Consider the following 11,942-nt stretch of genomic DNA (forward strand, 5'->3'; position numbering starts at 1 on the left):
TAATCCACAAACTATTTGCTGCATCAGAAAAACTTAAAATTCAATAGGGGCACCTGGGTGGCTCAGTTGGTTAAGCGTTTAACTCTTGGTTTCAGCCCAGGTCATGATCTCAGGGTCGTGAGATGGAGCCCCCACTGGGCTCTGGGGTGGATGTGGAGCCTGCTTAAGATTCTCTCTCCCCCTCTGCCCCTCCCCTCCTCTAAAAAAAAAAAAAACTTAAAATTCAATAGATTGCTCTTTCAGCCATTTCTTTTTATTTACAGTTTGTGTTCAATGCAAATCAATTCCATAACATGAGAAGTTACTATGAATCAAAGCATAAATACACAAACACAATATACAATCCAAAATAGATGTACAGCATTCAGGTATGGAACAAAATGGAATGTTCATTCACACACACAGTAGCTTGAGATCTGTTGGATATGGTTGTTCTGGTGTAGGTTCCTAAAGATGGGAAAAAAGGACTTTAGTTATCAAGACTACTGTGGCCATATTAGATACTGGAACATCTAAGCATCAGTGTGTGACCATGCGAACAAAAGACCTTAGAGTGTCTATTTTAAAAAAGCTTTCTGTGCATCGAGGCAGTTGTAAAAAGATTTACTTTCCAGAATCAAGCCCACTTTAGGCTTAGGACCAGGTTCTAACTATCTAAAAATATTGACTAACAGAAAGTGTTCCAAATGTGGCTATTCTGGTTCAGAGTTAAAAAAAAAAAAAAAGTATTTACAGAAAGAGTATAAAAGTTTTTCCGAATTTAACGTAAGCTTCCAGTCTTCACTTCCCAAATACCTGATTTACAGTTTTGGCTCCTGCACATATTTTGCCTTTTTAATTTCAAGATTTGTCAATTTTACCTTCAAAACAGATCTTTTAAATTATAAAAAGTATTCAACATATGCAGAAATAAAAAGCATTTTGAAATTAGCAGAGGTCAATGATCTTCTACTCTTTTGGAATCAGTTTAGCTAAATGAATCTGGCACTCTTGTTGAATAGGAGTAAGTAATCAGTACATAAGCAAAATTTACTCATTATGCTTCAATCGGGGGTAGATTCCAATCCATCATTGCCCTGGCACATGTCAATTACTATATAAAAAAAATCAAATGCAATGTCAAATCCAAAGCCTCAGAGGAAGAGTTCAGTTCCCAAGAAACAGTGATAGCTTAACAAGGTAAAACTTATCTAGAGTACACAGGCATTAAGTTAGTACTGCTGAAACAATGCATTGAGGATTTACAGTAACACCTGGAAGTTCCTCCTAATGTACATATAAATAGAATCATGGAAGCTTTTTGTATTAACTGTTTTATGGCCTTAAAGATTTAATGAACCAAATGAAAACTGAATCTGTTCACATCCCATCTTTCACATCTAGGTAAGATAAAATCTATTCTCATTTTCAAGGTAGGATTTTACATGTCCATACTTCCTAGGCCACATTTAAAGAAATTATCTCTTAAAACTAATCTTGGATGCTGTCTCTTCATCTTGTACATGAAACTCCAGTAGATTTAATAGACATTCATCATCTAGTCAAACCCTTCACATGTTCTTCAAACCAATCAAATTTGGGATCCTCAACATTTTCTTTGTCAATAAAATAAGGTGTGGAATTAGCAGATTCAATGAAGACCTGTTTTTTCCTTGTCACGCCGGATGTCTGATGCCTTTTGGATTGGGTTTAGAAGATGGGGAAGTATAGATGTTTCTTGGCCTGAGTCTTTTAACAGTAGAGATGTAGAAGGGAGAACGAGATCACGAAGAGACTGGCTGATGACTGCAGAGCTCCGCCAGATGGTGTGGTGGTGGTATTAGCTGGATTTGGGGCAGTTGAGGTACTCTGGGAGGAGGAGTTACTTGAAAGTGTTACAACAGCTGTTTGATTTGAATAAATCTAAAATATATAAAAAGTTATACTGGTAAATTTCCACATGTCACAGCTGCCTCTATGTACACTTAATATGCAATTAGATAAAGGATATATTCTTAGATTGCTCTTCTCCCATTATTTCCTCACCTGTTATTTAATTCTGAATTCTTGCTTAGTCCCACTAAGATCATTCTTTTACTTTCAACACAAACTACCTACAGATGCCTAAATGACTGCAAGTAGCACCAACCAAAAACGTTCCTCAATAACTATTAACTTCCAAGAGTGTGATTCTATTTTTAATTCTCTTTGAAGAAACAAAGGACCAAGTTAACTAATCTAGTTTTTGTGACTATATTGACTTACTGACATTGCAAAAAGATTTACTCTACTCTCCCAGGAAGGGGAAGATTTGAAAGTTGCATGAATAACTTGGATTCTAAAATATTGTAAAATTTGTAAATTTGTAAAACTGTCTATCTTGGATTTGCTAGGCAACTGTCCCATACCCATTTAACACAGCCCTGGATTTAACTTAAGGGGACATGGGATATATATCTGCTCCCTTGAAATCTTGAAATTATATAGATATATATATCTTCTCAAAAGTGGCCACAATATTGGTTTTAAATTGAAAAATATGAGCCCTTTCCTTGAAGCAAAATGACTTCTCCCCCAAACGTCACGTCGTCAGAATGACTTCACAAAAGACACCAAGAAGGTTTGGTGTTTTCACCGGCAGCAGCCTCCCTGCCTGGTCATTAAGTCCAATGCTGTGGCCAAGAACCAAGGTTCCCCTAGTGTCCCGAAGCCTGAGTGGCATCATTCACCACCCTGATTTTTCAAGTCACAAAATGCACAGTCCAGCGGGGCACGTGATAATCTCTCCTTTGTCACAGAACAAAGGCAGATGGGAGATTTCAGCTCTCACTGCGAGGGAGGGTTTACGAGGGCTTCTGATTACAGACAGGAAGGAGGATGTGGCACCAAGCAGGTCTGGGCCACACATACACTTCTCTGCCGATGATCCAAAGATAAATCTGTTCTATATCAACATCAGCTCCCTTTGTTGTAAAACCCATCATTAAGCAAATATGGACTTGAAATGGATAAATCCAACACAAAATAAAAAACATCTCGATCAAGTCAAAGATGCTTAGTGGGCACCTACTGTGTGCCACATTCAGCTTGTCCTATCGAGGAATAGCACTCCCACTAAAAGGAAAGCATTAATAATATGGGAAATTATTTAAACCAGGGCTCTGGGACAATACCTGGTCTGGGATGCCTTAAGGGTTATCTGTTCTCAGGTATACAAAGACCTTACAGTGAGTGCAGCAGGTGACCTTTGTCAGAGTCTAGTGCACCAATAGGAGAATCTAAAGGTCCTCTACACCAACAAAAGAAACTAATGTTAATACATGAAATTGACATTAAACAAAATTTTCCCTACCAAACTAGATCTGCTTAACTAAAACCTCCCTCTTGAAATTTCTGGGGGGAAAAATCTGGTCGGAAAGGAGATGGGGTGCGGGTGGGGGGAGATCAGTACGTTTCCTGCGGCCGCGCCCCTCCCCCACGGAAGAATTGTGAAAGGCTCGGGAGCGCAGCCGACCCGCAAGACAACAATAGGGTACAGTTACCCGGCCCGCGGAGGGGAAGCGGAGGAGCGCTCCTCTCTCGGGCTGCGCTCCCAGGTGAGCACGGCGGCTGTCTGGGGACCAAAGACCCGTGGCACCCAACTTCTCGGAGGAAAAGCTCAGGAGACACCCCTCATTAAGCCCCAGTTGAAAGAGGTGGGGAGCCCCACGTTCCCACCCCTGCCCTCCGAGAGCGAGTTGCTGGAGAAAATTGACCCTTCCCGCCCCCAGCGCCCCCCACCCCGCTCGGGTCTCCCAGGCTCAGCCCCCAGCCTCCATCGAGGACGCCGCACACCCACCTGCGGGGCCGCTCAGTCCTCGCTAAGCGCGCTGACGCGAGGTCGGTTCCCGGGATAGAGAATCTGGGGAGGGGGCGGCGGCGACCGGGACAAAGCCTGGCGGGGACTCGGGACGGCAACGTCCCACCCGCCGCCTGCCCAGAGGTAGCCGCTGCAAGCTACCACGGGGTTCCGAGGTGACAAGAAATGGACGTGTAATGTGAGGTCGTACCCGGGAGAGCGCAGGGTCAGGAGTGGGTCCCCGCCCTGGCTTCAGCCGGGAACCACGCGGGACTGGGGTGGGTTAACAGGGCCTGAAAAGCAGGGCTTCCCCGGGATCCCCGAACCAGCTGAGGGGACGATGGGTGAGAGCGGCGCCCCCGAAGGGGATCGTCCCCTCTTTGTGTGGTGCGCGGGGGGCGCGAAGACAGTCCTGGAGGGAAGCGGGATGCCCTCCCGGAACAGCCCGAGGTCTCTGGGCGCTCCAGAGGTGGGAAAGACACATTCTCTTCCCCTCCAGTGCCTCGGACCTCTGGGAGAAAGCGGGTGGTGGGCGCCAGTCGGCCTGGGAAGCAGCTGCGTGGGACTTGGGGCAGGGCAGGGGCCTCCCGGCCCACGCGCGGAGGTGCATTGTTCCCGGGGCCGCGGGAGGGTGGGGGCAGCCCCCAAGGAGCGGAAAGTGGGCTCCACGCTGCCCTCCCCCAGGCCGGATTACGCGGGATTCTCTCTCTGCGCCCTAGTCCGCGGCCCGCGCTGGGGGCGCAGGTCGGTCCCCTGGGGGCGGCTCCGCCCCCCCTCAGGCGCGGCCCCCGAGCCCCGCGGGCGCCAGGGCCTCACCTGCGTGGGTAGGAGCAGCGCCAGAAGCAGCAGCCCCAGTCCGAGCCTGGCCACCATCGCTCTGCCCATGTCCGCTCCGTCGGCGTCGGTGCGCGGCGCGTCTCACTGGATGCGGGGTGAGTGGAGAACCGGTGGCTCCGGGCGGGCGCAGGCAAGGTGGGGAGCGCGGCCGGCCGGCGGGACCTTATATACCGGGACAGCCACAATAGCCGTGACGTGACGCCGCCCGCCCACCCGCGCTCCCCTCCTCCGCCGCCCCCGCCCCCCCGCGCGCGCCCGCCGGCCGCCTCCCCGCCCTCCCCGCCCCCTCCCCCGGCGGGCTCCCGGGCGCCCCCTCCCTCCGCCGACGCCCGGGAGACCCCGGGGCGGCCGGGCCGCGGCAGGTGGGCGGCAGGGCGCCGCCGGCCGCTGGCGTGCTGCTTTGTGTTTCCCCGAGCCGACTGCGTGCAGGCTGGCACAGGCGCCCGGCGACTCCCACACAGGACCCGGGGCGCACTCGCGAACCACACACGCCGCTCCCGGGGCCGGGCCCAAGTTTCCTTTGTTTCCCCGGACCTGCCATCTTACCCCACAAACACACACACCCCCCCGAGAGAAAAGTCTGAGGCTCCCGCGCGGCGAGCAGCCTCTAGTGCCGGGGGCGGGGGGCTCCCTCGGCTTGGGGTTTCTCAGATCCCCGCAGCAGAGGAAGGGGGGCTGTGGGGCGTTCTGGGTACCCGGGCTGGTCGGCCGGGCTCGCCGGCGGCGCCCGGACTCGGAGGCGTGCGCTCGGCCTCGTGCCCGCCGCGCCCGCCCAGCCCCTCGCTTTGTTTTTGGAGCTCCTGAGTCGGCCACGCTGTGTGAGCTCTGGGGCGCATCCCGGGTTCGCATCCTCCAGAGAGTTGGGGAGCCGCCCGCTGGGCGCTGACTCGCTGCCCGGACGCCGCGAACCACTGGGTTTCGGCCCTGGCGCTCCTCTCTGCGGTGGCGGGCGGACGGGGGCGAGCAGGCGACAGCCCACCCCGAGGGGTGACCCACCCCCTCCAGCCCTAAAAGCCTGCTGGCCTTCCCCCACGCGGCTTTGCTCCCAGGCCCTACGCAGGGACCAGGAACCTCTCAGGCGGTCGCATTAGAATTCACTGCCCCTCTGGAATTCCTGGGGACACACTTCTTTGGTCTGTAGGAGAGCACTTGCTCGTCATTCGTTTAAAGCAAAAGCTTTTGGGACATGCATTTACTTTTACGTAGCTGCCATTAGGCAATTTAACGAACTGGCGCAAATAGGAGATTAGTCATCATTCTGCAGATTTTAGTGGAAAATATTTTCCAACCATTCTATTGCAGAAACTTCAAAGCATACAGCAAAAGTAGAAACAATTTTACCAGGGGAATATTTTCGGTTTAATTTTTTTATTACAGGATTTAATCCTTGTATTTAACGTTTGCCTGACTGTTTTGCGGTCTCTAAAGGAAACAACAGAGACCAAACCTAGTAGGGTTGTGAATTTGTTTAAATTTCACTTTTCGAGAACAGTCTTGTAAAAACAAGCTTAGTTTTATAGAAGCAGAGTGACAATAGACTCCACAATAGTGGGTCTTTGACTGAATTAGTCTGTACCTTTAACTCAGTAACTTTCCACGTTCGGTATGTGCTTGGGAACACAGGAATTTCTGTCGTGCACCAGTGGACTTCCCCGTTAAACAGTGTTATCACATTGTATAGAAATAACCTGTTCAGCTTCTCCACTCCTCTTGCAGGGTGTGAATAGACTGTGGCTTAGGAGTGCCTAGTTCCAAGGCAGGGTTCAAAGCAGGTTCTCCAGAAGCTGCTTATTGAACTAAACGGTGGTATTCATAGGATCCATTTATGGTGTCCTTCATCTTTTTTTTTTTTTCTCCTATTCCTCCTCCCCCTCTGTCTTCTCCCTCCTCTTTGTTATTAATTTAAGGAGATGGACTAATGGAATGATTAAGAATACAGACTCTAGAGTCAGACTGCCTGGGTTCAAATCCTGATTGTACCAGGGAAAGTGGCAGTTTCTTCATCTGTAAAATGGAGATAATAGAACCATTATTAGTTATTAAAGAGTTATTGTGGATGAAGTGTTAGACCAGTGCCTGTCTTACCCTGGGAGCTCTCAGGTGCTATTTGCTCTTGCACGGAAGGTCCCAGGAACCGAAAAGTACTTACCTTCTTTGCAGCTGTGTGATTTGTAAAAGAAATAACAAGCATCAAATAGTACCCCAAATTGGCCAGGCACCTGGGATCTCTGCTTTGTGAGCCACTTCATCACCAGCTAATGAGACTGCGTAATTCACGAAGCAAGGCCTTTCGCATCTGCCTAGCAGTTCCCCTGGGCATCCTACAGGGGGTGTGGCCCAGGGCTTTGGCAGTTCTGTACCCTGGAGGCTTAGCCCTCCTGAAAAGTCCTCTTTACAAATCCCCACCACACCCGATTTCCTATATGGCAGGAAACTCAAGAAATCTGCCTGAACCTTTCCTCTGGGATTCTTTTTGTTGATGATTTTTATTTCATATTTATTCTGTTCCTGGTTTCCTGTAGTTATTTGTCTGCTTTTCCCTAGCTCATGCTACTAAATTGTGAATCTCATCACTTCTCCTAGAATTTTTCCTAGGACACACGTCCAATTTCCTTTTTTTTTTTTTTTTAAAGTAGGCTCCACACCCAGTGTGGAGCTTGAACTCACCACCTGGGATCGAGAGACTATTTCTACAGATTGAGCCAGCCAGGCGCCCCTCCTTTCCATTTTTACAGAAAAATTATTTCACGAAATGATCTTGAAACCAGTTGATTCAATAAGTTGAGCTATTTGTGGAAAGTCATAACTTTATATTTTAATATTTTTTTCATGAGACGGCATGTGACCTAACTTTTTGATGCTAGTTCTCTTATGAGTACAATTAAGGGAGCAATACCTACAATTTCTAAGAGCAGAACTGTGAGGAATGGTAAAGAGCCAGACAGGCGTGCCTTACAGTAGAGTCCGGAGTCAGACCTGGATTTGATCCTGCCTCACCACTCTTGACCAGTCTGACTTCGGGCGAGCTTCCCAACCTCCCTACACCATGAATTCCTGACCTGGCAAATGATACCCACCTCACAGGAGTATGAGCTTAACTGAGATAATGTGTATGTTTAGCAGAGTGCCCAGCACACAATACTCACTAAGCTGCCGCTTCAATTGCTATAGGGCATATTCATTATCGTGTGGGTTTATAAATATTTCCTTTGTATAGCCCTTGCTCTTTTTTTCAAGCATCTTTGCATGTGGCATTTTCTATGTGCACCTATGAGGTTACTGAGGTCAGGGCATTAGTTTCATTTACATTTCTGAGGCACAGAGAAGTTAAGTAACTTGCCTAAGGCCACATAGCCAGTTACGGTGCCTCACCTAAAGCTAGAACCAACCACAGCTTCCTGACCCAGGTCCCAGGTGTTTGCTTTGCCAGCAAGAGCAGAGACCATGTCTTCTCTACCTCATATCCTCTGCACCTAGCATTCAATCCGTATTTGCTGGTTGAATGGACTCATATTAAGGGAGCAGGTTAATTTGCTTTTTAAGGTGAACTAATTAATCCTATTTCTAGGGGAACAGAAGATATTATTTGACATTTTCAGCATTTCTCAGAAAAATGGATATGAAATATATTAATCCAATAAAGGATAGTCCTTCTGTGCTTTATACCAGAAGTGGTGGCTGGGATAATCAAATATTTCATTTAAATTCTATCTTACAATATGGTGCTATGCTTATTTATGTTCACAGTATTCTTCCCCCTTATTTCATGCTACCCTAGATTTGGCTGGCATTTAACATTTTAATTTATCCTGATTTTTTAGCTAAGCCTTGTTCTGTACTCAGGAACTCCAGCCTGTTTTCAACAGTGAGTTGACAGTGAAGGTAAAAAAGTGAATTAGTGCTTCTGACTGAATGGGTTCTAAGTCCCGTGCTGGAGCTCGCTCAGTCGGCTGATGGAGGCTCAGCCTGACTCTGTGGGGACATGCTGCCCCCTGCTGGCCATAAGGACCCCCCTCAGCTCTAACTGTCAAACAATAAAAACTCCTTTGTGCTGATTTTAAAAGCCCTGAATTTTTGAAGCCCTATAAAGCTAATAAACCACAATGAACTTCTTTAACTTTTAGTTCTTTTTTCCCTCTAGACTCTCTCAAAGAAATTCTCTCAGGTCTTAAGCTCCATCCAAATAAGAAAACAAATGTAAAGTGAAAGAATTGTTTGCACAGAATTGCATCTGTGCATTTTCAGTTGCAAATTGGGTAGTAGGATGCCTACCTCTAGCATCCGGGGATTTTTTCCTTAAGGAAATGGAAAAAAAAAAAAAAAGGAAGCAACTCTTAATCTCTTTGGCCAGAATTTAAATTCAGTGTCTCCATTGTGTTGGCAAGGATGTGAGAAATCAGGCCCTATCATCAATGCTGATGGGATTATGGAAAGGAATTTGACATCTATCAGTATTAAAAATACATGTCCCCTTAGACCTAACAATTCTAATTTTATGAATTTAGCCTACACATGTATTTGCAGAAATGCAAAAGGATATGTGTTCAAAGATCTGTTGCAGCACTGTTTATAACCACAAAGGATTGGAAATCAACTAATTATCCAAAGGCCAAAGCCCAGCTGTAGAAATGATAGCATATCCTTATCATGAAATATTATGTCATTTAAAAGAGAAAAAGAGCATTACAAGTACTACAAAGAAAAATCTCCAAGATAAATTCTTAAATGAAAAAAAGTACAGAACAGTATGTACAGTATATTATCTGTGTTTAAAAACAAAACAAAGCAAAACAAAACTAGACAGAAAAAGAGTATTTCCATAGAGATACACAAGAAATTGATAGCAGTGCTTGCCGCCAAGGAGGGGAACTGGCTGGCCAGGGCAGAAAAGTAAGACCCATTTTTCATTACATACTGGTTTGCACTTTTTGAATTTTGTATCATTCATTCACAAATAGGTAAAGTCATTTAAATAAATTAATAACCCAGCACATTCTGGGGCCTTCCCTCCTGGACTCCCACATAACAAGGGAGTAGAAAGCCCACCTTCTCCAGCCCCAGGGGCCTCGGGATGCCCCTCCCCCTCCTCAGGAGCCCTCCTTCCATCATTCACAGGCTCTTTAACAGAAATTATAGTATTACCTCATTTCATCCATCCCATGACAAGTGAGACCAGTTCTCTCAGGTCCAGATGACACAGGCAAAAAACTCCCAGGAAAAACGAAGAAAAATTAAGAACTGAGCTGTAGAAAAAAATAATGAAAAATCCCCGGGCAAAGCTTCAGCTTCCTCATTTTATTCTCCCTGCAGAGCATCCAGTTGGGGAGGAAGAAAAGCTTGGGGTTGGGCCTCGCTTTTCCCCGAGGAAGGCCTGAGCTGGGTGGGCTCATTCCCTTTGAGGGATCTTTTTAAGATCCCCTTCCACTCCTGGGCAGGAGGCGGAGTCAAGGCCTAATAGGGTCATTAAATTCTAGTGTAAATAATTGAAACCTCACTTCCGCCTCACAGAAAAGAATCTCCAGCCCACAAAAGTGCTATACATCATTTGCCATTTGCATGTGGACCCGAAATGGTCCTTTGCATGGAAATAATGCAATTGAAAGAGTGGGAAGGTTATGTGCATTTTTCATACCCAGATGACTTTCAGTCTTATTTCCACGTCTCTTTGTTTTTCCAGGTTTTTCACTTTCTGTTAGGTTTAAAGCAAGAGGGTCCCTTATGCGCCAAGAGATGACTAAAGTTTTAAGTGGCCAGGATGACTGGATTAAAGATTTTTATTAACCAAAAGAATGTTGTAACATATAATACAATGGTCGTTTAATGAAATGTTACACTAAACCTGGAACAGGGACCACATTTTCAGACTTTGTGAAATCCTTTCTGAATCTGTCAACGCAGTTGTTCAAGATTCCACTGAACAATATCTAAAGCAGATGCTGCTTACATCTTATCCAATAGTCTTAAGATGTCACTCCAAGGAAGCCGCATTCTGTAATAGTCAGCCGTTAAAATAAAACCAGATGAATTTAATTAGCTAGATTGAAGAGCGATTTCTCTATTGAGAGCCATATATTTGTATGTAGATCTTTGAGTTTAAAAAAAAGTTCCTTTCAAAATTTTTTTTAAGATTTTATTTTTAAGTAATCGCTACACCCAGTGAGAGGCTCGAACTTACAACCCAGAGATCAGCAGTCACGTGCTCTACTGACTAAGCTAGTCAGGTGCCCTCCTCTCAATATTCTTTTATAAGTATTTCTTCAGATTTTAAAAGTAATGTGTCCAATGTAGAAAAAATTTGAAAAATGCAGAAAAGTATAATAAAGAATATTATATTGTACACCTGAAACTAATATAACACTGTTAATTACACTTGAATTTAAAAGAAAGAATATTAAAATTACCCATAGCTCACTAATCAGAAGTAACCACGAATAAATTTGTAAATTTATTTTTGCTTTTTCTATCTGTATATTTAGAGTTGCTTTATTTGTTTTGCTGAATTAGGAGCAAATGTGCATAAAATTTTCTATCTTGCTTTTTTCACTCAGTAGAAAACAGTAAAAAATTTAACCACAAAATTTGAAGTCACATCACTATAAGGTTAATGAAATGATTGGAATGACCCGTGCAGGTGGCCAGTCAAATCTAAACCCACCCAAGTGCTGGCTTCAGTTTGGTGCACCTCGTGGCATCTGTCTGCTTGAAATATTGATGGGGACGATTCTGGGTTCAGGGATTGACAGGACTTCCAGGATAGCAACGGCAATTTCTAGAATCTTTTGGAGGTACAAAAACACTGGAGCAAAACTCCACTTCCCTGCTTCCCAAGAAGGGATGTCTCTTGTTTCCCAGACCAGCCTCGTCCTCCTACATTCCCCACACCCCAAAAGATAAGGACTCTAGTGTACCCCAGCAGAGAAAGGGAACTGATGAGGATGAGATGCAATCACTTTGTACCTGAATTTGTGTTATCTCAGAACATGTTTTTGGCAGGTTTTACCAAATTTTTGTCATTATATATTCTTCAAAACATTATTCATAATGACTGTACAATATTCTAATTGGACATTTATTTCTATTATACATTACATTATAAACATCCTTATGCATGTGTTCTGTTTTCATTTCCAGTTATTTTCTTATGATATATTCCTAAAAGTGGAAGGCTGGGTCTTGAAAATAAACTGCCAAATTGTCCTCTAGAAATTTATACTCACAACACTAGTGAGAGTCCCTAATTCGCAAACCTTTGCTAAATGTGAGAATTATAGTGTAAAAGATATTTTTT

At 45.3% G+C, this 11,942-nt stretch overlaps 1 long non-coding RNA gene across 1 annotated transcript; it reads right to left on the bottom strand.

Annotated features, from left to right (window-relative positions):
• Positions 1-231: 231 nt before the first annotated feature.
• On the bottom strand, positions 232-4,836 carry LOC118001558. Its single transcript, XR_004676734.1, has 2 exons — positions 4,634-4,836; positions 232-1,902 (listed from the first exon to the last, which is right to left on the bottom strand). It is a non-coding gene; the product is annotated as an uncharacterized LOC118001558 (long non-coding RNA).
• Between the last annotated feature and the right edge of the window lie 7,106 nt (positions 4,837-11,942).

This window comes from Mirounga leonina, unplaced genomic scaffold, assembly GCF_011800145.1.
Source record: "Mirounga leonina isolate KUSES-001 unplaced genomic scaffold, KU_Mleo_1.0 Mir_53, whole genome shotgun sequence".
NCBI classification, from domain to species: Eukaryota; Metazoa; Chordata; class Mammalia; order Carnivora; family Phocidae; genus Mirounga; species Mirounga leonina.